Consider the following 25,406-nt stretch of genomic DNA (forward strand, 5'->3'; position numbering starts at 1 on the left):
GTTGAACAGGTACTGATGTATACATAGAGCCATGTGTTACGTCATCTCTCCTTTGATAATCACATTTCCAAAGGGTTTTGGAAATCCCCCTGTGGATCACATAAGCAATAACGGGTCTGCATGCATATCCACAAAGGTTGTTGCACACCTATAATAAATAGCCATCTTTGACAGACTTTGCTGCTTTTGAACAGGTTTCAAATATACCTCAGGCATAAACCCTCACAAACACTATTCAATAAAAACCGTAATGAGTGTATGTGAAACGGATGATGTAGGCCAGGGATCACCGCAGTGGCTAGGCTTGTCACAAGCATACAGATGTGACCTAGGGTCTGGAAAGTGGCAGCACACTCTGGCAAAGATAACAGATGTTTTCATGGAGAAAGCAGGGTTCCCACCTATGAAATAATTGAGGTCACATGTATGTATATGTATTTGCCACACAGCTACCTGACATGTGTAATGCACATACTGTTGTCATTGTGATAAGTCATACAGTACTAAAAGCAAAACCCACATCACATTGACCAACAGTGTCATACACGTGGAGCCCACACACAGTCACCAAGTACAGGATTCAAACCCCTCCCTAACTACTTTATGATGATAAAGCAGTATACATTAACGTGATGCACTATACACATTATGGGGAGTTCTCCTTTCCACAGGTATATTTGTAGGATGGTGACATCATCAGACTTGACAAAGATGAGTATGCCACTTTTAAGGTGTTTCAGTAGTCTTCAAAAAGGTTGCTGCTCTCCAAGGAGACACACACACTCTCATACAGTTGGCAAGTGCAGGATTCAAATCTCAACCTAACTACTTTATGATATTAGAGCAGGCCACATTAACACAACATGCTATACACATTACTGGGAGTTCTTGTTTCCACAGGTATATTTGTAGGATGGTGACATCATCAGACTTGACAAAGATGAGTATGCCACTTTTAAGGTGTTTCAGTAGTCTTCAAAAAGGTTGCTCCTCTCCAAGGAGACACATACTCTTATACAGTTGTCAAGTACAGGATTAAAACCCCTACTTATCTACTTTATGATACTAGGGAGGACACATTAACACAACGTGCTATACACATTACAGGGAGTGCTCCTTTCCACAGGTAGATTTGTAGGATGGTGACATAATCAGACTTGACAAAGATGAGTATACCACTTTTAATGTGTTTCAGTAGTCTTCAAAAAGGTTGCTTCTCACCAAGAAGACACACAAACGCTCATGCAGTTGGCAAGTGCAGGATTCAAACCCCAACCTACTACATGATACTAGAGCAATACGCATTAACACGATGCACTATGCACATTACTGGGACGTTTCCTTTCCACAGGTATATTTGTAGGATGGTGAGATCATCAGACTTGACAAAGATAACTATACCACTTTTAAGGTGTTTCAGTAGTCTTCAAAAAGGTTGTGCTACTCCAAGGAGCAACACACACACTCTCATATAGTTGGCAAGTGCAGGATTAAAACCCCACTGCGGTGGCGATGCTGCAGTAGCGTTGTTGCCTCACAGTAAGACACTGTCCGGTTTGATTCTCAGCTAGAGCGTCTTCTGCGTGGAGACGTGTGAATGGGCGTACCTTCGTTGAAGGTTGTGTGTCAGGGCTGGTAAATCAGGCACATACAAATCAACTACCAATCATTAGTGGACTGGAGTTCTGCTCTGGTGACCCCTAACCGCAAAAAACACAAACAAAGTAGTCCTTAAAAAGGTTGCTCTACTCCAAGGAGTGAAACACACACTCTCATACAGTTGGCAAACGCAGGATTCAAACCTCTACCTAACTACTTTATGACACTAGAGCAGTATGTATTAACACAACACACTATACACATTACTGGGAGTGCTGTTTTCCACAGGTATATTTGTAGGATGGTGACATCATCAGACTTGACAAAGGTAAGTATACCACTTTTAAGGTGTTTTAGTAGTCTTCAAAAAGGTTGCTTCTCTCCAAGGAGACACACACACACTCTCATACAGATGACAAGTGCAGGATTCAAACCCCTACCTAACTACTTTGTGATACAAGAGGAGTACACCTTAACATGACATGCTATACACATTACTGGGCGTTATTCTTTCCACAGGTATATTTGTAAGATGGTGACATCATCAGACTAGACAAAGTGGGTTACATTAGGTGACATTAGGTGACATTAGGTGGGCTACATAGAAGGAATTTCTAAACACTTTGGCAATGTGATCATCAAGGGAGAGTTTACTATCTACCTGGGTCCCCGGGGCCATAATTACATTCTCCGTACATACTGGATTACCACCTATGTGGTAATTTGTGTGCACTTTGTTTTGTCCAAAGGAGATGACTATGCATTTTTTGGCATTCTGCTTGAGGACATTGTTTTGACACCAGGTATCTGTCTCTGTAAGACCCTTCTGGAGGATGTCTGTGTCAGCCGTAGAGTCGATTATGGACCACAGTTAGCAGTCATCTGCAAACTTGTTCAGCCATACTCCTCCCAAGCTTGCCTATACCTCTGAGCAGTATCTACTGAACAGGTGGGGTCCCAGGACCAAGACCTGTGGGATGCCATTTGTGAATGGTTTAGAGTCAGACATGGTACCTGCAACTCTTTACATGTGTGTTTGATCTGTGAGCCAGTTGGCCATCTATCCTGTGACATAGGTGTTAATGCTCAAGCTGGTAAGCTTGTTCATGATGCCAGAGTGGGGAATGGTGTCAAAGGCCTCAGTGAGGTCCAGGTGGGCTGTGTGGACTACTTTCACCTCCATCTGTGTCCTTGGTAACTGTTTCACCTTTGGTTTCTTGTTTTCAGCTAGGACAACTGTAGACACGCCTCTTGCAATCCTAAGCAACTCAGGGCAAACACAAGCCACTGTGCTCCAATAAGCTTACAGTCTTTCAGACATGCCCGCTCATGATGTCACCTATCTTCTAATCTACTACTCCCCTACTCCTACACTTACACTCTAGGGACATGGCTCACATGCCGGCAAAAATTGGGATTCACTATCCTTATCCTCATTTGCATAGGATTGCCTACTAATGCTTGGTTAGATCTCTTACACTGAGCTTCCCCCCCTTAGCAACCACTACTCAGTGGCCATGTTGTTTTCAGCCTGCCATTCACCTGCATGGCAGAACAAGCTTTTTAGTGAAAATGCCCATTTTTGGCTATTTTTCAATTTTCATTTTATTTAAAGCACAGCACGTTTGCGCGGCACTGCGCTACGCTTAAACATCGGCGATCAGGAAAAAAACTGGATTTTAAGGATTTACAACATTTGCAAATGCCAATGGCCTTATATTTGGCCATTGGCATGCTTTCTCAACTAGATGCATCCTTTATTTTGAGCTGTCATAGCTCTATTTAGCTATTTGCAGAACGGTACTCCGTTACCAATGGAGTACATTTCTGCGAATAACACTACTCTTCCACGGAGAGGTTAGTGTTTCCTGGATCACAAATTTACCTCATTTGCATAGCTTTCAGCAGCAAATGAGGTAATTTGCATACCATGACACTGTCCATGCAAGAGTAGCTTTAGAAGCTCTCATGCACGCCCCTGCCGGCTATTGCTGGATCGCTCGGCAGACATATTGGCTGTCTGCCGTCTTACACTACTCTTAGACTCCATGCAAGCCTTCATAAATCTGGCCCTATGACTTTGCACTTCTTTTTGAAAACTAGAGTAAGTACCAATCTGAAACAAATGCCTTTGTTAATAGTTTGTGGTGCTTAAGGAACATACAAGTTTATTCACTTTGTAAACCTGCCCTCATAGCTATCGACATCTTTGCTAAAAAATCAAGGACAAAGCCAATAATAATGAGGTAAAGGTCTAAAAGCAGGACAAAAAAAAGTTTTGCACCCACAATAATTTTCTCAAGAATGCGAAGTGTGAAACTCGTAATGTCAATATTCCCCAGTGATTTACCAGAAAGTCAAAAACTTCACTGGAGACGTTCTGCAAAATCATGGACAGTTGAGATCTATGCACACAAATGCATGCTCACATACATATGCACAAAATGGCTTTATGATACATAATCATCTTTCAGATATGAGACTGCAAAATACACCTTAAAAAGTAAACCTTGGTAAACTTTGACTCATATAACAGACCACAATAAATCATAGCACATTTTGTTAATAAGTTCATTTTAAAGTGTAACAGCAAAATTAAGTAGGATTACTTATAACTGCCATAACAACTAGTAAATTGTAGCACCATACAAGTCCAGAAGATCTCTTAATATCCAGCAGTAAAAAAGTAAGCATTCCTGAATAGTTTCATAGTATCTGTACTGTAGAACAATCCAGTATGCCTAAAGAGTTTCATAGTGTTTATGCCATAGAACAATGCAGTATCCTTTTCAAATGTCATGCTTGCTGTTCCTTGTTATTGTTGAACTTTATTGAAGTTAACAAGATGGCTCCTTTGTTTGGCCTCCTACTGATACATACAAAACCATCTTTGCTTAAGTACATTTGGTCTTGCACTCCATGTTGTTTTACATCACGAGACATAAATCACAATGTTGGTATCTTTTATTGTCCCCTTTTTGATGTACTCAAAAAAATTCATCTCTTGTTGGTTCCACAATGCAACAAATGAAAGACTGGAAATTGGAGCTGTATAGGATTGAAGCAGAGCAGTGGAGCAGATGTAGTTTTAGATGGAGTTTTTAGCCAAAACAAGACAGTTGACGAGTTATGCAACTCACACTTTAGTGCTTTAGCAAAGAAAGAGAAGAGGGAGGGGCATTGGTTGACACATTACCATAAGGGGCGGAAAACAGAGACACTAGCTTTTAAAACCACATCAACCTCAAAGTGGAAGAGTTGAGGAAAAAGTCCAACAGAACCAAAGCAAGCCACAGATGAATTCAGACATAAAACCTTGCAGCCCTTAGAATTTCAGGCCTACAGCAGGTTAAGGACTAAAATAATGTACTTACAACAAAATGCTTTAAAGCTAATTCTGACTGAGCATTATAATAAAATAAATTCTTGAAGTCTTTTCAAGACACAGGAAATGACTATAAACAGTGTTTAAACTGAGTCATAATGGAAAGCCATTGGAAGAACACTTGTATGCTCTCATGCATATACACCTCTACAAATCAGCATCACTCACACTACAAAAATGTAAGCTTGCCTTGCATCTTCTATGAGCAGTTCCTATCCACAGATATGATGGGCTTAGTCACCTCCCTCCCTTGTGAAAGGTGAGGTGCTGCTGGGGACACAAACTCACCCACCCACCCCCACCCAGACAATCCAGCACCTCGTTGAAAACTCATTCAACACTGGTCATTGGGTCAAGGTCATTGTGAAGACTGGTAGAGATGGGTGAATGCTGCCAGACTAGCCAGACAGAATTTTATACATAATTCTATCATTTGTAAATATGAATGTGAATCACAGGCTTGTTGAACTTAAAACAATGTGGCAACATTGCCCTCTGTTGTAAAGAAAGCTAAGTCAAGCATTTCTTGTAGGTCCTTTGAAATTAAAATTATTTTATGTCTGTTCCTTTGAAGTTAGAATTTGGAGTCGATGAGTCCGGAGTAAGCATCCTGCCTATTGTTTTAAGGCTAACATTAATGACCAATTTATATGTGGAATGTCCTTTATTGCTCTAAGCATAAAAGAATGTAAATGTAGTTTCTGTCAGCCTGGGAACACCAAAGTATAAAAGATGATGTAATGTTTAGCAGGGCTGCAGTTTCAGTTTAAACAGTGAAAACCCGTGATTATTAAGCATTTTTGTCTGACTATCAGACTCGCAGCACTGCCTGTTGCTCTATGTAAGTAAGTTATTTTAGAACTGTGTTTTCTTGTAGCAAAAGCTAGGAATTAGAAAGTTTAGACTAAGTGTTTTTTCTGTGATGTCAGAACTGTACTACTGATTTATGTTAAGTATTTCTGTGTGATCGCTGAACTCTTGACTAGCGCTGTGTTGTAGTACTACTGTCTTGTGTTTTTAGTATTTATTATTAAATATTTTTAAACCCTTTCAACTGTGCCTGTTTTGTGTAGAGATAATTTACGCTCTTTAGAGTACTTGTATGCCCTTGGTAAAATTGTACAAAGCCACTCCTATAGCTTTAGCCATGGGCTATACTACCAATGGGATATTAATATTGCACAGTAATAATTGGACATCCTTTTAAGGACCTTAGAGTAGCTGATAAATATTAGCTGGGTGGTGGCAGTAATCACTACCATATAGTCTGGGAGAAAGGGGCACAGCTGAAGAACCTGTGCCAGCCTTCCCCAGGAGTAACTGTGTGGTTGTATAACCTCTTCTCAAAGTGCATGTGTGTGTGTGTGTGTGTGTGTGTGTGTGTGTGTGTGTGTGTGTGTGTGTGTGTGTGTGTGTGTGTCAGCTACCTGGGCAGGGACACAAAGCACTGGTTGGACAGAGAGGGTGCTGGAGATTTTAGCTTGCCCAGCTAGGCTGAAATCTGGACCCTATAGCTCTGCCAGTGGGCAGTCTTATTGGGGACTTGGGGAGCAAGGGAGTGACCAGCCCTGGACTGACTGTGATCTCTGTGTGCTCTTAACGGAAATTGCACTTTACTGTGTGTATGTGTTATCCTTTCCTCCCATATGAGATGCCCTCTCTGGTGTTAGTGGTGAGGATTGAGGCTCCTTGATTGCTGGGCCAGAGCACGGGCATCACATATTAATTGGTGGCAGTGGTTGGCAAATACTAATTGGCTTGTAGTGGTATGGGTAGAGTGAATCCTGTAGCTTGTGTACAGTGAGTTTTGAACGTGTTTTTGTACTCTAAAACAGCCATGCAGTGAATACTCAGAGTTCAGATCACAATTGTTTTATTTCTTTTGTTAGCTCATTTAGTCAGGGTGAGCAGGCAGCATGTCAGCAGAGGAGTATGGAAAGCCGACAAAAAGCCAGCTGGCATAGATGTGCCAGGCAAGGGTACTGGTGCATGGAAAGCTGACTAAGGCAGACCTGATTGCAGCCTTGGTTACAGCTGCATCAGAAAACAGCAACCAGGAGGACAATTAGACTGGCAGTGGAGATATAATTCCCTCAGAGAATGGACAGCTCAATCTTTCTGTAGTGGACTTAAAAATTCAGCTGGAGCTAAAGAGACTTGAGTTGGAGGCTAGGCGTGTGGAATTAGAAGCAAATGATAGACTGCAATGTTTTCACATTGAGGAGAATGAGAAATTGTTACATCTGCAAGCTGAGGAACAAGAAAGACAGAGGCACCATGAGAAGGAGATGCTGACTCTTCGCCAGAGTCATGGAGGTAATGGGGAAGGGAGTAACTGGACCCCAGAAGCACAAAAGGTCAGTAAATTTCTTCCGCAGTTTAAAGAGAGGGATAATTTTGATAGTTTCATTCATATGTTTGAGAGGGTATGTAAACAGTATAAAGTTGACCAAGGGCTCTGGGTACAGTTCCTGACCCCCTTACTCCATGGTAAAGCTGTAACTGCATTAGCTAAAACATCTGACATTGCATGTTTTGATTATACTGCTGTTAAGAAATGTCTTTTAGAACTGTTTAAGCTAACACCTGAAACGTGTAGGAAACAGTTTCATGAGCATAGATGCAAGACAGATGAAAGTGTATTTGAATATGTTGCTGAATTGAGCACTTATTTCCATAGGTGGGAGAGTGGATGTCAGGTCACCAATTCTGAAGGGATGGCAGACCTTTTGGTGAGGGAACAAGCCCTTAGCACTTTGCCTGAGGACATGAGAATCTGGTTAGCTGATAGACAATGTGCTACTTCAGATGAGTTGGGGAAAGAGGGAGACCTATACCTGGCAAGCAGGGCAGCCCTGCACAGGAAAGGGACCCCCAGTACTGCTCATGGGTCTAAAGGAACCCATGGTGGGCAGCACTGACTGCCCCAACATAATCTTCCCATAGCAGGGGAAGCCACTAGTCCAGATACACGTCCAGAGCTAGGGTTAAATGTTATGAATGCAACCAGTGGGGCCATGTGGCATACAGGTGTCCACGGAGGCAAGGTGGGGGACCAAAGGTGAGGGAGCCAGTAAGTAGGAAATAGAAAATGCCAATAGTAAGTTGTCTTGAGACAACAGGGGTACTAAACTACCATCCTGCAGATGTCCTGAGAGGGAAGGATTTATACAAGGCAGTACCATGTGCTTATGCAGTTACATGCAATCAGGCTAAGAGACAAGCATGTGGGTTTGGTAGCCTGGGAGAGACCCAGACAGACTGCATACTTGCAGCCAGGACTGGTGAGGTGGTTACTTCAGGGAGTGAGCTACGCTGTAGCAGTGAAACTGAATGTGAGCCACAGCTGCTTGTGGGTACTGATGTTCCCTTGGACAGAGTGACTGCAAAGGTAGAGATGAGTAGTAGTACCCAGGCTGACAGTGAAGCACCACTGTCAGAGGATGCCAGACTTCCTGTGGAAGGGGAGCTGGGAAGGGTTACAAGGAGAGAGTTGAGACAGGCTCAGCTCTCAGACCCTACATTGCTAGGCCTGAAGCAGGTAGCTAGGGAGGCACCTGATTCTCAAGGAAAGGGGGAATCTGTATACTGGGACAAAGGGTTACTATACAGAGAGTGGACCCCTGAGGGAGGGCTAGAAGGTGAGAGAGTACAGCAGTTGGTAGTGCCTAGAGCATACCGTCTGACACTTCTAGCCATAGCACATGATATTCCCTTTGCAGGTCATATGGGCATAAAACGTACAAAGAGGCATATTATGCAGAACTTCTATTGGCCTGGAATTTCCAGAGATGTAAAAGGGTACTGCGGGACCTGTGAGCAGTGCCAAAAGGTAGGCAGGCAGGAGACAAGGTGAGAGCTCCTTTGATGCCTTTGCCTGTGATTGAGGAGCAATTTCAGAGGGTAGCTATAGATATTGTGGGTCCTCAGAGTACCCCAAGTTCCACAGGGAAAAAAGTATATCTTAGTGGTAGTGGATTATGCTACACGATACCCTAAGGGAGTGGCTTTGTCCTCCATTGAGGCAGAGAAGGTGGCAAATGCTGTGTTAGAGATTTTCAGCAGGATATGTTTCCCAAAAGAAATACTGTCTGACAGAGGTGCCGATTTCATGTCAGACCTGCTGGCTTGTCTGTGGAAGTCCTGTGGGGTGAAGCATATGAAGACCACCCCCTACCATCCCCAGACTAATGGTTTTGTTGAGAGGTTAAACTCTGCAATCAAGTCCATGCTATGGGCATTTGCAGATCAGTTTAAGAGGGACTGTGACAAATATTTGCCCCATCTGTTGTTTGCTTACAGAGAGGTTCTCCAGGAATCTACAGGTTTTTCACCCTTTGAGTTGCTGTATGGGCATAGGGTGAGGGGACTCTAGAGTTAATTCGAGATGAGTAGGAAGGTGAGTGTGAGTCTCACAAGGAGTTTGTCGTGGCATACGTCCTAAACCTCAGGACAAGGCTCAGGGAACTAATGGGTTTGGCCCAGGAGAACCTGGCAGAATCCCAACAACAGAAAATGGTGTGGTATGACAGGAATGCTCAAGCTAGAGAGTATGCTGTGGGGCAGCAGGTAATGGTTCTCATTCCTGTCAGACACAACAAGCTGCAAGCAGCTTGGGAGGGACCCTATAAGGTGGTAAGAAAGGTAAGTGATGTTAACTGCAGGGTGGAACTGCTATGCAGACAGCAGGAGCACAAATTGTACCATGTTAACATGATGAAACCTTACCATGATAGGGGGGCCCTTGTGCTGAGCATTTGCAGTGGATTGCAGGAGGAGTCTGAGGGATATCTGGGGACTGATCTCCTCAGTGAGGCTTGGGCTGACACCTCAGTGGGAAGGGGTCGCAATGTCCCAGCAGCTATCTCCTACCCAGGTTCAAGAAATCTGAGCAGTGTTGCAGGAATTTGGGGACATATTCACTAGGAAACCAGGGTGCACCTACCTGGTACAGCACCAGGTGGATACAGGACCCCAAAGGCCTATTAGGCAGGCCCCTTATAGAGTGCCTGAGAGAATCAGACTCTGAGGGAGGAGGTACAAAAGATGTTGGAACTAGGGGTGATTCAAGAGTCCAACAGTTCCTGGGCCTCCCTGATGGTGCTGGTGCCAAAGAAGGATGGCAGCTCTAGGTTCTGTGTGGACTACAGGAAATTAAATAGTCACACCGAGACAGATGCTTACCCCATGCCTAGGACAGATGAGGCCCTAGAGCAGCTGGATGGGGCTAGGTATCTTACAACCATTGATCTTACCAAGGGTTCCTGGCAGGTGCCCTTGACTCCCAGTGCTAGATAGAAGTCAGTCTTTGTGACTCCTTTTGGCTTGTATGAGTTCACAAGGATGCCCTTTGGGATGAAGAGTGCCCCCAGCAACTTTCCAGAGGCTGGTAGATAATATCCTAGCAGGATCAGGAGGGTTTGCCCTTGATTACATGGATGATATTGCCATCTACAGCCATTCCTGGCCAGAGCACCTTCAGCATGTCAGGTAGGTGCTGGGCAGACTACAGAAGGCAGGGCTGACCATTAAGCCAAGCAAATGTCAGGTGGGTAAGGCGGAGGTCTCCTACCTAGGACATAGAGTGGGGAGTGGTAAGCTAAGGCCAGAACCTGCCAATGTGGAAGCTATTCAGGCATGGCCTGCACCTGTTACTAAAAAGCCGGTGAGGGCATTTTTAGGGGCAGCAGGGTACTACAGAAAGTTCATCCCCAGTTATAGTACCATAGCTGCTCCTCTCACAGACTTGACAAGGAAGAACAGGCCAGATAAGGTAGTATGGACCCCAGCATGTGAGCAAGCATTCCAGAAACTTAAAAAAAGCTTTGGGAGGACCCCCTGTATTAGCCAGTCCAGATTACAGCAAAAAAAATAGTTGTGCAGGTGGATGCTTCAAACCATGGGGTGGGGGCTGTACTTAGCCAGATTTCTTCAGAGGGGGGAGAGCACCCAGTGGTTTATCGCAGTCGTAGGCTCCAACCCAGGGAGGATAGCTATGCAGCTGTAGAAAAGAAATGTCTAGCCATAGTGTGGGCACTGCAGAAATGTCAGCCTTATTTGTATGGAAGAAAAGTCACTGTTATGACAGATCACAACCCTCTTAACATGGTTAAACAGAGCCAGTCAGCAAAATGCTTAGTTGCTAAGATGGATCCTGGGGTTGCAAGCATATGATATGTCAGTGCAGCACCACAGTGGGGGTAGCAATGCCAATATAGATGGGCTCTGAAGACAGGGAATGGGGAGAGGTACATCCAGACAGACTTAACCCTCTCAAGTGGCATTTCTCAAGGGTCACTTGAAAAACTAGCTTGAGTTCTCTGGGAGGAGAAATGTGAAGACTGATAGAGATGGGTGAAGGCTGCCAGCCTAGCCAGATAGAATTTTATACATGATTCTATCATTTGTAAATATGAATGTGAATCACAGGCTTGGTGAACTTAAAACAATGTGGCAACATTGCCCTCTGCTGTAAAGAAAGCTAAGTCAAGCATTTCTTGCTGGTCCTATGAAATTAAAATTACTTTATGTCTGTTCCTCTGAAGTTAGAATTTGGAGTTGATGAGTCTGGAGTAAGCATCTTGCCTGTTGTTTTAAGGCTAAAGTTAATGACCAGAATTTATATGTGGAATGTCCTTTATTGCTCTAAGTGTAAAATAATGTAAATGCAGTTTCTGTCAGCCTGGGAACACCAAGAAAGTGTAAAAGAAGATGTAATGTTTAGCAGGACTGCAGTTTCAATTTAAAGAGTGAGAACCAGAGATTATTAAGCATTTTTGTCTGACTATCTAACTCACAGCACTGCCTGTTGCTCTATGTAAGTAAGTTATTTTAGAAGTGTGTTTTCTTGTAGCAATAGCTAGGAATTAGAAAGTTTAGACTAAGTGTTTTTCTGTGATGTCAGAACTGTACTACTGATTTATTTTAAGTATTTCTGTGTGATCTCTGAAATCTTGACTAGTGCTGTGTTGTAGTACTACTGTCTTGTGTTTTTAGTATTTATTATTAAATATTTTTAAACCCTTTCAACTGTGGCTGTTTTGTGTAGAGATAATTTAAGCTCTTTAGAGTACTTGTATGCCTTTGGTAAAATTGTACAAAGCCACTCCTATAGCTTTAGCCATGGGCTAGACTACCAATTGGATATAATATTGCACAGTAATAATTGGACACCCTTTTAAGGGCCTTTGAGTAGCTGATAAATATTAGCTGGGTGGTGGCAGTAATTACTACTATATAGTCTTGGAGAAAGGGGCACAGCTGGAGAACTAGTGCCAGCCTTCCCCAGGAGTGTCTGTGTGGTTGTATAACCTCTTCTCAAAGTGCATGTGTGTGTGTCAGCTACTTGGGTAGGGACACAAAGCACTGGTTGGACAGAGAGGGTGCTGGAGATTTTAGCTTGCCCAGCTAGGCTGAGATCTGGACCCTATAGCTGTGCCAGTGAGGAGTTTTATTGGGGACCTGGAGAGCAAGGGAGCAGCCAACCCTGGACTGACTGTGATCTCTGTGTGCTCTTAAGGGAAATTGTACTTTACTGTGTGCATTTGTTATCCTTTCCTCCCATATGAGATGCTCTCTTTGGTGTTAGTGGTGAGGATTGAAGCTTCTTGATTGCTGGGCCAGGGCATGGGTGTCACGGTCATTGCCTCATGTCTCTAAACCATGGGACGGGGTGACTTAATGGGTAGCTTTTCAAGATGATTTAGATGCTCAGTATCTTCAGAAGGTGTTCAGTAGTTGGCAATGATCTGGTATATGATTTTCTTGACAGTTTTGTTTGTGTGTGTGTGTGTGTGTGTGTGTGTGTGTGTGTGTGTGTGTGTGTGTGTGTGTGTGTGTGTGTGCGCGTGTGTGTGTGTGTGTTTTCTCTTCTTGGATTCAAACAGCAATAGAAAGAAGTGATCCTAATATACTTAACTTGCATCTCTGAGTGGGAAACAGAAAATATACCCCCAGAACTGCTATCTGTAGTACTAATGGACAGAGGCAGCTCCTAAATTGATTCATCCCATGCATGGATACATCAAATTATCTATGGTATGATCCTAGTTATTCTCATTAGGAGTAATATATAGTTATCAACCATGGAATGAGTAAGGCCAATCGATAACATGGTGGGATAGGTTATTTTGAGCACAAAAAGGGAAACTGACTAGGCTTAAAATAATGCACAAGGGCAGCTAGCCTAGAACTTACCTATGAACTTATTAACCTATATTACACAAGATGAAATCTCTTCTTACAGTCTCCCAAGCAGACTAGAAATATTTCACTGCTGTATAATTTCAGTCGTTGCTGTTGTTTTAATATCATTATGATGCTTTTAGTTACAGTATCATGATTGTCTGCGACATTTACTGAAAATTACACAATATTTTTAAGTGTACTATCAGAATATTTGCTTCACAGTACACCATTGAATAAATTGATACTTCACTGTGAAAACATGGAAAAGTGGCAATCATTCCAGTAAGTATTCAGCATGAGATTCAGAGACTCAATGTTTGCATCCATCTCTCTGACACATTACCTCTTCTGTTGTAAGTAGAAAAAACAGTTGCAAAAACTAACTCTAGCATTACTTTCTTCAAAGCACTTGTACCACTGAGATCCATGCTCAGGTCACTGAGTATACATCTCCTTATCACCTTCCCTCCTTTACTTTCTAACTAGAGGATAGTCCTCTCCTTTTATCCAATGCTAATAAGAATGTCCTTCAAGGACTACTCTCAGATATCTATCCCTACTGTTTAGCTGGCGCAGTAGTGACAATCTAGTTATAAACATCAAAAATTCAGCTGTTGTAGTATTTTGTACTGTTAACCACAAGCCACACGAACACTGTACTGTTAAAAAATTACAGGAAGGTACACTTGATTAATCACCCTCAATGTTTCATTATTGGTCAGATAGTCCACCAGTAATACCTACATATCCTATTAATTCCACTCTCTATTAGTCACATGGAATTATTAGTTTGGAACATCCTCAGTCAAGTGAAATATTTATATAAACCTCCTAACCTGTTTACCAAGGAGATTCATAAGACCATAGGTCTTAATGTTCTGATACTTCATTTCTAAGACACTCTCTCTTTAGTTGCCATTAATTCCACACACAATACCATTGTTTTGCAGACTATGGAAAACAAGGTTGCTTGATTTCTCTTTCTGGCTACTGGCAGAGAGCATCACTGTCTATCCACCTCCAAGATTAACTGGATGCATGCAATGGCACAGGCATCACTTTTACTTAACTTATTTGCCATTAAACACCTGAATTCAGACTACCCCTCCCCCGATGCTCTGCATGAGAACTCAGCCATACTCCCTTTATTTTAATAGGTTGGGGTTATGGAGTTGTGTTTACATGCCTTTAATCTAAATTTGGGGGGAAGAGATGTTCTCAAAACTGACATCAAGGACTATGAAACAAATGTTTGGGGAACTTGAAAAGAAGCTTGTACATGCTTCTGTTACTATGATAATGGTTAAGTCAGTCCAATTAAGCCTGCTTCCTTGTGAAAATAGTATGCATGCATGTTAATTCCCAGCTGACCAACTGTTCAGACAGCTCTAACTCTTGCCAGCCTTAAGTAAGCCTGCCTATTATCGTAGCCTATTTTGTTATTAACTATATATAAACTACTTCTGGTTTCTCACTTAGTTGAAAAGTAGTTCCCCAGGCTCTGGGGAATTCTACTGGTGCACTTTATCAGTTATTCCCTCTTTTTCCAAAATCTCTTGAAGACTGTCTTTTGCATTTTATACCAGCTTGAATTGCCTTAAAACTGAAAAACTTGAGATGAATGCTACATACTTATGTTATTACTTTCAGCCTGGGTCTTTCTGATAGAAAGGGTGCTTCAGGCCTAAAGTGAAATAAATAAGTAAATAAACAAATAAATATAAGTGTTATGCAAAAGTGATATGCAAAGGTATCCCCCTTTCTATCAGAATTTGCTAAAAATAAAAACACCAAAATATGAGGGGACAGACAAGTTTGCTTGTTTGCTTTTTTTTGTCTGTTGCTTTTTTGTCATTTAAAAAATGAATATGATAACCAGACTTCCCCACGAGAAATGCACAGTAAGAACTGCAGTATCAAAAACAGAATACTGCTTTTATTCTGCCAAGTTAAGGTTATACTGATGGAAGTAGTGGGCTATATATTATGCAAAAATATTAAAAAATATTACAGTCCTGTATCAGGTTTAAAGTACATTATACGTACACGCCATGGTACATTTATGCAATGCACATGATAAGTTCCTCTGACTTTGTAATGCTGCAGCTAAGCAAGTTATTAATTTTCCTTTGCACCACAAAAATGTAGAAATAATAAGATTTGTCTTTAAAGTCTCTTTGTAAAGCAAACTGTCCTCTTCACCGAAGTTCACCCCAGGGGTTTCAGAAATACATTAATAGACTGCAGCTGTGGATGTGACATCATGATATGCAAGAAATGTGATGTGCACATTGTATCAGCCCACAACTAAATGTGAAAATGAATGTTCTTCTGAATATTTTGCCATGTGCATTTACAAGATGGTTTTGAGTCATTTTCCACTGTCAGTGACCCCAGAATAATACTTTTATTTTTGCTGTCTTTTCTAGTACAATTTTGCTATGACATATGGTAGCATATGGCTTTCTGTTACATTTTTGGCAGGTCAGTGTTATGGCTGGAAGGAAATCAGTATTTATGTGTCAGTTAAATACATTAAGTAGAAGTGAGTGAGGTACTTTTCTAGGACTGAAGCATAGGAAAAGACTGAGAGGAGATGGGTATCAGCACCTGCGGAGATAACTGCACGTCTCTGTTCAACATGCAGAGAAAATAACTCAGAATGTATAGCCCAGTTTCACAGCAGTGTTGGCCAGTTTCAATGTTTAGTAAACCAGCATGTAACCGTCTCATTGAAATTAAAATATATTTTTTTAAGAATAACTTTTGAAACTGAATATCACCTTTTATCATTGCTGTTATTGACTGGTAATTTCTCCTTACATATTTCAGAAGTTTATCTGGGCAAGACCCATTAGTCATATTGCTCTGATACTGTTTTTATGTAATGAACTGTCTTCTGTGTGTGCAAAGATAAAAAAGTTCCTGCTTCTTTGTATGTTGCAAAGATGACTGATAATTGCAGTCATCTTAGCTGAAAGGGCATTTAAATACTATGGTTATTACATGAGGCACGTCTTTGCACCCTGATACTCTACCAGTAACAAAAGTAGAGGAAACTGCAACTCAGGTACCAGGCATGGCTCGCTATGCATCCGTGCTGATTTCATACATGCTGTGAACTGTTTAATATCTTAACTGAAATAGAGGACTGGACAAGTATAAGACACCTATACACTACCAGATAGTGCCAGCTCAAAGAAACTACATTTGTAGCAGGTTCATAGGTTCATAGGTTCATAGGTTCATACTAGGCTATCTGCCCGAGCATTACAAGCCTACATTCGTTTTGTGGCTTACGCTGAAATATTAGGAACTATAACTATAACCATACTATGTGCTTTGCTGTGCACTGTCTCTAGACACTGAGGTTATCTGGAGGTATATATATCATCTCCCATCCATATCTCATGGTTCTCTTCGACAAGGCCAGCGCGCTAGGTACTCTCCATGTACTGTCACCGATTTTGTTCCACAGCATAGGAGTCTTTGATGATATCTCTATCTCCAGCATGTCCCTATAATAGCCTCGTTAAGGTAGTCTGGCTTCTCTTAGATTTTGAGCTGATCTAGATTTTTGATTTGATTCATTGATATGGCATTTAATCTGGTTCCAATCTTGGTTATGTTAGGCAAAGGTCACTTCTGAAGCGGTGGGGAGTTGATCAGAATAGAGCTGAGTTCTTTCATTGGAGGGCAGCATAGACTTTTTTTGAGACTTTTTCCTTTGGGACTTTGAACTTTTTTGGCCTCTCCAGCTGCTGCAAGTGTCGGGTCAGATTGCATTCAGATACATGGCGTGATGTAATGTGAGGCCCTGATGGCTGATGAGTAAATTGATTCAGGATGACCTCCTCTTCATGAGAATCCCTGCAATGCAGAAGGGGTTCCTAATGTAGAGGTCTTCCCTAACTACTCTGCATTCTTATCAATGGGGGACTTCCCCCCTGGACCTTGATGTCTTCCCTCTGTGCTTTCTTCTGTGCTCCTCCTTGGCTAACCTATTCTGGTAGCTTTGGTAGCCCTTAATTTGGTTTTTTTTAAAGGGTATGACTATGCATTTTTGGGCTCTGGCAAATTATCTACAGCCTTCTGTTCCCTTCTGTGAAGGATATCAGTTCCTTCTGAAGGATATCTTGCACTACAGTTTGCAGTCATCTGCAGATTTGTTTGCAGTCAACCCTCCTGTGTTTGCTTGTTAACCTCAGTGTTTGCTAGTAACTGTGGAGTAGATGCCAACCCTGTGGGACACCACTAGACACACCTGGAGTGGGGACATGGACCGCTTGCAACTGACATGGCGCCTGTTCTGACACCAGCAAGTTTGGTAACCCCTCTTATGATGTATGGGTCTTTTCTGTATGTGTGGGTTTTTCAATGATGTGATAGGTTAAGTATTGTATCTCGAAAGTGTGATCGAGAAAGGAATTGCTCACTGATCAGTTTCATCATCATTTTGGTGTTTGTTTGCCTTTGGCTTTCGAACAAAAAAAAAGTGGGTCTCCGTTTAAGTAAAAGCCAACTGCTTGAAAGCAAGTCTGCAAATTCCCTTGTCTTTATTTTTGAGGTCTCCATATTTCTCCATTCCCTCGATCTCAGAGGCTGCTTTCCCAGTAAATTCCAGGCAGATAAATTGCACATGCCTTTGTGGGTTGTCATGGGAGTGGGCAGTGAGGTTTCCCTTTGTAATGTGGGTACCACAGTTAGAGTGCGGTGGAGCTCGTAAAGCTGTGGAGTAAACAGCATGAGTTCCATCAGTCCACATTGTCATCATAATCAGGTCAGATGGATGATTGCACACAGCCGCATTACCCATCATTCTTGTTGCCGGCTCTGTTTGGGGCTGCAATCGGGCCGAGACAGGGACAGCTCCCTTTGGAGGTATTTGTTTTGGGCTACAGAACGGGAGTAGGGGTTGGTTGGCTTGTGTGGTGGGGGGCACCACATCATTTGAAGGAGTTTCTGAGCATATCTGCAGGTTTCCTAGCATTAAGCAAAGCATTTATATTGCTGCTAGTTCTGAGTCTTTCTGATAGTTTAGCTATTTTTCTCCTTGTAAGCTCTCTTTTGTTTTCTTTTTGTCTTTCTCTTAGTTATTTATTTATCTTTTATCAAGCTTTGGAGTTTTTTTATATTTTTGCCTAGTTCTTTACTTATAAGGTCCTTTGTTTTTTGTTTTTACCTTTTTTAGATTTTTTGTCTTTGTTTTAGGGCCTTTTCCTCCTCAGTCTTTGTTTTGCTTTGGTATGGTACAATCCATCTTTGTTTTGCTTGCCTTAGCGCTTGCTCTGTAAGGCCACTCAGCGGCTTGCTTGCTGCATTCATGATTCCGGGGCCTAAAGGCTGCTACACCATTCCTAGAAGTGTGCTTTGAGTCAGGGTAGTGTGTAGTCTTTTTTCCCTCAGGTACTGTGGTCTTTACCGGTCTTAGAAGGGTGGTTTGTGGTTTGAGTCACCAGTGCTCTACTTCCGTTTGTTTCATAGTGGGAGGGGTATACCTCTCCTGGTGGGAGTGGTGGTTCCGTGTCTCATTGGGATGTAGTGATCATTGTTCCATGCATTTGGTCTCCTCCGTTTATGATGTAGGAGGGCTAGTGTGTGATCTGATGAGTAGTCTCCTCTTATATTAGGGTGATTGGTTTGGTGATGGCATGAGAGTCTTTGAGTTTGGGGAAGGTCTTTTGTTTCAGGAAGTGTTTGGATAGGAGTTGTGGTCTTGTGGTATATTGTAATATTGAAGTTGTTTGGGGAGATTGTGAGCCAGGATACCTTTTATGTCGTTAGTGCCAACCGGTTGAAGCCCGTGTGACAGTGCACCTGGGCCCCACTGCATCCATTGTATGCTGCATCTTGCAGAGGCTACTGTCCTGATGGTGTGGGTGTCCTTGATGAATATGAGGTAAACTCCTTAGCGCTGCGTGCCTCAGATTTTTGGGTCAGGCTTCCTTTCACTGTATGGACACGATGTTCTCTTATACTGAGAAGATGAGTTAGTACGCAGCATTTTGAGATGGGGATCTCCCATATAGCGCCCAGGTGTCTTTGGGCCTTGCAAGTTCTATGGTAGGTGCATTGCAGAAGCCTTGCCCTGTCTTCACTTTTGGGTTTTCTGAGCCTTTGCCATCCGGAGTGAGGTGACTACATTTGTTGAGTGCTTGCATGCTGGCTGTGTTTTAGCATTGAGCCAGCAGGCAGACAGACACTGGATTGAGCCTTGCCTAAAAAAGGCATTATGGGGTGCAGCCAGGGCACAATATCCGAATCCATTGAGTTAAACAGAAATTTCTGGTTCTGAATTGAATTAAGAGATGCACGTGCTTTAAACAAATAGTTCTATTTGGATTGACTATCAGAACATTAATGTTACTTCCTGGACAAGCACTCCTTAAACACGGGAGCTGAGAAACACATTCTCTGATTTAAAAAAATATATATAAAATCATGCTTTACAAATACATCAGGTAAGGTTTACATTACACAAATTTGTGATTTGTGTATTACTTCTTGAAGGCATAAAGCTGAGGTGTCAGAGGTGATTAAATCCTTTGCTCTATTATTTTGGTCATGGCTGTTGTTATTTTATATTGGTTTTCTGTTTTTGTGGTTTGGAAGATTTACATTTTGACCCTCAAGCTTAGGATTTGCTCCCTTAGCATCTAATGTTTCAAATGCTGAGACTACTAAAGTCAGGGAAAATTATCATGGTCTTGGACCAGGAGGTAGCACAAGTCACTGCAATTCATGAATAATCTCTATACTCCTGTTCCATAGACTTATTTCCTTTTATATCCCTCATCCTTCTTTGCCTGAATTTCTAAATTATAAAATTATAAATTATAAAAGGATCTAACAAGCATAGCAGCTTGTCTAGAGTCATTTATGTATCAGTGAGTGCAGTTCTCGTTAATTTACCATTATTGCATGACTATTTTATTATGTACATCCTTATTTTACATTAATATCTTTGGATTCATCCTAGCTCCATGGTACAGGGGATGGACTCCTGACAATGTCCCAAGTAACCAGGGCTCTACTAGAGGCACCAACTTTGGAACAGAAGACAGGGAGAAGAAAGAGTGAAGAGGCATGGCCCACTGATCACTCCAGGGGTGAGAAAGGGATTGCATACTCTCAGGGACTCACTAGGTTGGTCTAACTTCCTGGTGGAGACCAGGAAGTTCACTGTTAATACACTAGGAGGTGGGCCAGGGATACCTGAATAGACCACCCCTTGTGGAAGTGAGGAGACTTTCTCCACTGTCATCCCATTGTATGCATCCTCCCCCCATGCCTTTCTTAGAGCGTGCGGTAGGGAAGGAGAAACTAAAGATGAAAATATCAAATTGCTCCTTATAGCTGTCTGAAAGATGGTCCATTCCAGCTGACCCTTGCCCTGGTGATGAGAAACAAATGGCATGATTGGCAATAGAAGGAGCTGATGCATACCTTTCAAATGTCCAGATTTTTGCAAAATGTCCTTTTTTGCTTCCTGTTTTTAGTCTGTTCCACATAAAGTTTGTGATTTTCTGGCAAATCACTGAGGTTTGAAGTAAGTAAATAATGACAGATATTTGGCATTCAGAAAATTCATGATAACATAAAACATGCTATTCTATCAACTTTTTAAGTTTGTAAGAGCAATAATTAAAATCCATCCCTAATTCTGGACCTTTGTCCCACCCGATTATTTTGGTTTTGCCCAAATTTCTTGAACTAAGAGGTTGAAAGGTATGGGCTAATAACTGATAGATATTAGGGGCAGACAGTACAAAAAAAAGTATAACACTGAATTCACATTTCTAACTAGTGTCTTTGGCTTAGTATAATACATCAGTGTAGGATCATCTTCTTTCTGTTCTGCACTATTGAACTTAACATATTTCATATTGTGCATTGCCCTTAGGCTCAGAGTGCTTGTTTAACTTGCCTGGTGCACTCGTAGGTTGATAACTGACATATATCAAAGGCAGGCATCCTGTCTGGTGGACCCCAGCCATAAACAAACTATACAATAGAAGGAGGAAGCTACTACATGATAGAGCAAAATCCCAAAAAGGGAAGGCATCTCTGATCAGTATTAGCAAAAAACTACGGGCACTAATAAAATAATCTAAGGCCAGCTTCGAGAGAAAAATTGCACAGGACACTAAGGATAATCACAAGGCGTTCTTTAGTTATGTTAGGAACCTGGGTGAGAATTCCCAGATATGCTCAGAATTAGTCCAAAATGACAAAAAATACACCAAACCCACAGACATTGCCAACATCCTAGCTGACAGGTTCAGCGCAAACTTCTCCCCCCTTCCCCACCAAAAGGGAAAATATCTATCCCAGCAGAGTGCTGCCCCCCTGACATCTCAGATGCTCAGGTAAGAGCTGCCCTCTCCAAAGCAAAAAACACAGCATCAATGGGACCAGACGGTGTCCCGGGCTGCATCCTACATGAACTCCAAGAAGAACTAAACCCAAACATAAAGCTACTGTTCAATCTCAGCCTTACTACAGGATATGTACCCAAAGAGTGGCGTACAGCAACAGTGGTCCCTCTCCACAAAGGTGGTGCCTCAACGGATCCTGGAAACTATCGCCCCATAAGCCTGACTAGCTTGGTCTGCAAAGCTATGGAAAGGATCATCATGGACCTCATAAATAAAGATATTGGGGACCTACAGACACTGGATTCTACCCAGTTCGGCTTTGTTAAGGGCAGATCCTGCCTCTTAAACCTGGTCGATTTCTTTCAAACAGTCACCAAGGCCATTGACGAGGGGAAGGTGGTCCACACAGCCTACCTGGACCTCACAAAAGCCTTTGATACAATACCCCACTCGGGCATTATAGATAAGCTCACCAGCTTAAATATAAACCCCTATGTCACTAGATGAGTTGCAAACTGGCTCAAGGACAGAACCCACATGGTTAGAATTGCTGGAGCCATGTCAGACTCCAAACCAGTTACAAGTGGCATCCCACAAGGCTCAGTCCTGGGACCTCTCTTGTTCGGTATATATTTCTCGGAGGTACAGGCCAACACAGAAGGACTGTGGCTGACCTAGTTCGCAGATGACTGCAAACTGGGCACCATAATCGACTCTCCAGCCGACACAAGCATCCTACTAAAGGGCCTCATAGAAACAGACAACTGGTGCCAGAGCCATGGCCTCAAGCTAAACGCCAAAAAGTGTATAGTCATCCCCTTCGGCAAAAACAAAGTGCCCACAAATTACCACATAGATGGTAATCCATTAAGTATGGAAGAAGTAATTAGGGACCTGGGGACCCAAGTTGATAGCAATCTCTCATTCGACAACCACGTGGCCAAAGTGGTTAGAAAAAATTTTATATAGCCCACCTAATCATGAAGGGATTCCCATCTAGATCAGGGGAGGTCATCGTGCCTCTTTACTCATCCCTCATCAGGCCCATAATTGAGTACAATGCCCCTTTTGAGATGTACCTTATCAGACACCTGCAGCAACTGGAAAGACCCCAAAAGTACCTCACCAAGAGGATCAAAGGGCTCAAACAGATGCCATATGCTGCCCGGTTAAAGAAATGCCAGCTCTACTCAGTGGCATACCGCCTGCTCAGAGGCGATCTGTGCCTGACGTATAAAGCTATGTCCAACCCGGAATTAATGGACATGCTGCACCTCAGAAAATCCAAATCCCATCGAGCTATGCACTCGAGAGACTTGAACCTCAGCACTGAAATAAATAGGACATGCTGGAGGGACAGATTCATAACCCAGAAGCTCCCTTCACTCTGGAATAAAATCCCAGTCCAGGTTAGGCAGAGTCCCTCATTGACTCTCTTCAAGAGGAATCTTGACGAGTGGATGGGAGATCATAGATTTACTCCAGGTATCACTTCTGTTTCACTGTTAGACAGAGGCACAGTATACTAACCTCGAAAAAGGGCATAGCAAAATTCATTTAAAATGGGTGGCGAAAGCCAAACACACTCTGGCTAGGCTTGTAAATGCCCTAGGGTAGATAGCCTAGTATGAACCTATGAACCTATGAACCTATATGAGTCCACTTGAAATTATACAATCCTCCCTTACCCAAATCCAAAATAAGCGAGACAACACCACTGCAGTTGCAAAACACGGCACCATGTTTTACAGGAAAAATGAACAGTTGGCCAACATTGGGACATTTGCATTTTCCCCACCATAGTATGATCCCAGAGTTGGTATATTTGGTTGGGGGGGGTGAAGCCCCCACTTGGGTGGGTTTGACATGATGCATTTTGTTTTTTTGTTTTATGTTGGCCTACTGTTCATTTTCCATGTAAAAAGCTTTGGTAATACATTATGTCAGTGTTTTGCAAGTTTGGTCATGTTGTCTTGATCATTTTGGATTCTGGTAAGTGGGAATTCATTGTTTGAAGTAGACCCATGGATATATCTATATATATATAGATATATATATATATATATATATATATATATATATATATATATATATATATATATTTATCTATATCTATATATATTAAACACATAACTGTTCTCTTGCCATGTGTAATAATAAGGCAGCTAATTTAGCACCATGTTTTAAACAGTAGCTTTAATATGTTGACTTCTTGATACATCCCATAGAGTGTCATCAAGTTAATGCATTTCTCAAACACAGTTACAACATTTCTACGATACAATTTGTGAGATATGCTTTCTGAATATAGTCTCCTTGTATAATTAGAAAAGAAAAAAACTTTATAATATTCTTTCATCAGAGAAAGACAGTTTCCTTTTTCAAAAATATTCTAGCTATAACTTTGTCAGACTTCTATTTACACTAAATTGTTTTATCATTAGAGATAACACAAAATCTTAGGCCTGGATTCATGAGCATCTAATTTCCACCCTGCTATTTTGTGCGCATCACATTATTATGTGTGCACAATAGCATGCCATTTTGTATTCATTAAATGGCTCTCTGTGTTGTGTAGAACTGCCATACAAAGGTAAACAGCAGAGTATACTAATTAAAGCATTATCAGCTTTATTACGTGCTAATGAATCTATCCAATATAGCACAGCCAATTAGGAAGCTATAAAGTAACCATGTAGAGATGGTGTAGCCCTTTCCCATGAACACCCAAATCTACTGGAATACAGCCACCATCACACTTAGAAAAAAAAAGCAATGTTAGGGATTGCTGCTACTGTACATGTGTATGTGCAACTGGCTCAAATCTTTGCTGCTACTGATAGACAACGTCCAAGGAGAAGAAGGATGTTCAAACCCCATGTAACATATCATAGACTCCATGATATTGAAATAGTAGAGTAATACAGGGTTGATAAGGGAAACACTACAGGAACTCTGTGCCACCCCCACCTCAGACCCAGGGGAAATCGAGGAGAACCAACACAAGTGGAAATTTGGGTATGTGCAGCATTAAGGATATTAGCTACTGGTACATTCCAGAGATCCACAGGGGAGATACTAGGGGGTGTCACAGGCCTTAGCCTCAAAAATATTGCACCAATGTCTCAATGCTGTGCTACAACAAGCAAGGGAGTCCATCTATCTTCCAGACAGATAGAGAAAGAAAAATGCAGGAATTTTATGCTGTAGCACACTTGCCTGAAGTCTTAGGGACCACAGATTACATTCACATAGAGGCAAAAGCCCCACCCACTGAACAGAAAAGGACATACAGCAACAGAAAGGATTTCCATCCAGTCACCTGCCAGGTTGTCTGCAATACCTGAGACATCACCCTGAATGTCTGTGCAGGCGACCCAGGCAGTTACCATGACTCACACATATGGCACACCTAGCAGCTTTACGCAAGGTTTGCTAAGGGTGATGTTCCACAAGGCCATCTACTGGGTCATGCAGTTTATGCACTGGAACCATGGCTCATGTAGTAGTGTAGCTAGAGTTTGTGCCGCTCGGGGCTGTCTTTGAATTTGCTGCCCCTCCCCCTCACAAAATCATGGTCAAATGGACCCTCCCATACACAACCCCCCCCCACACACACACACACACACATACACACACACACACACACACACACACACACACACACACACACACACACACACACTGTGAGATTTGATTCTTCACACACACATACACACACACACACACACACACACACACACACACACACACACACACCTGGGAATGGCTGGCACAGATTTACTTGCTGTGTCCCCTTCTGCCCGGGGTATAAGGTAGTTATCACCACCACCAGACACTCCACAATCAGCTACTCT

The sequence above is a fragment of the Protopterus annectens genome, chromosome 3.part0, assembly GCF_019279795.1.
Source record: "Protopterus annectens isolate FY-2018-M chromosome 3.part0, PAN1.0, whole genome shotgun sequence".
Classification (NCBI taxonomy): Eukaryota; Metazoa; Chordata; order Ceratodontiformes; family Protopteridae; genus Protopterus; species Protopterus annectens.